We start from the raw sequence: 1,082 nt of genomic DNA on the forward strand, positions 1-1,082 counted from the left end.
CCCCCGCCTCCTGCTCGCTGCGGCTCCATGTCAGGTATGAACCTCTCACTCAGCCAGAACGCAAACAATCACGGGGCGATTCGACACTCACTCACGCCGTACGCGCTCGGTGCCCACCTCTCTATCACCATATCGACCCGCCCCTTAGCGGAGAGCCCTTTGGTGTCAGGCGTAGCCGGGCCGGGCACAGCGGGTCCTTGTTGCCCCGTCCCCGTCCTCTTCTCTGCTGTCCTGCTTTCCTTGCCGCCCCCTTTATGTTCGTTTATATCATTGTGTAATCGATATCCTATCACCAGATTTCTTAAAATAAGAAAAAAAAAAGGTTTTGCTGGCTAATTTTAAGTACCATCACTGGACATGGTCTCTTTTCTTTCCACCGTCATCAACATTATAGTATCATTTACAGCACCACCAGCTGTGTATCGCTTTTAACTTGCAGTGTCGGAGGAACAGGAACACGACACGTAAACAACAACCCTTCGTTGTCGTCCGTTCTTGCTAGCTCGCCCCACTCGCCCTCCTACCCGACAGTAGTCCGGTCTGGGCATTAATGTAGGTAGAATGCACTATGGTGATAAACAACGATACCGTCAGCCTGGCAGGGCTGTTAACGCTAATTTAACGAATAACGCCGTTAATTAACGCCGTCAACGTTAATTAACGATTAACGTTAGCGCGTAACAAGCATTAACGTTATCGCGCTACGTTACTTTTGAGGTTAGCGGCTTCACGCCGTTAACTTTAACACTTTTCTGCAGGAGGGCATAGAAATAATCCATTTTGCACGGATCTGTCCATTTCATACTATTGAATTTTGCCGCTTTATGCAATAATTGTTGTTTCCTGCATTTCCGGCGCGCACACTGCAGCTCCATCAGCTACGGTAGTCTGATTAACGTTAACGGCGTTAACAGTTAACGTTAACGTTATCGTTAGCGCGTTACATGTGTCAAAACGTATTAACGATAGCGCGTTAAGTTACTTTGGTTCGTTATCGCTTTAACGTTAGCGCGCTAACATTTCAATTTAACGTTAACAGCCCTGCAGCCTGGCGCCCAGGCCGCCCCGCCAGGCACCCGTGC

General features: G+C 48.9%; 1 protein-coding gene across 4 annotated transcripts in view; it reads left to right on the forward strand.

Annotated features, from left to right (window-relative positions):
- Positions 1 to 1,082, forward strand: part of LOC113207010 (uncharacterized) — a 30,079-nt gene that overhangs the window by 18,537 nt on the left and 10,460 nt on the right. The gene's annotated exons all lie outside the window — the stretch shown is intronic.

The sequence above is a fragment of the Frankliniella occidentalis genome, unplaced genomic scaffold (genome assembly GCF_000697945.3).
Source record: "Frankliniella occidentalis isolate FOCC.00 unplaced genomic scaffold, Focc_3.1 Scaffold17, whole genome shotgun sequence".
NCBI lineage: Eukaryota > Metazoa > Arthropoda > Insecta > Thysanoptera > Thripidae > Frankliniella > Frankliniella occidentalis.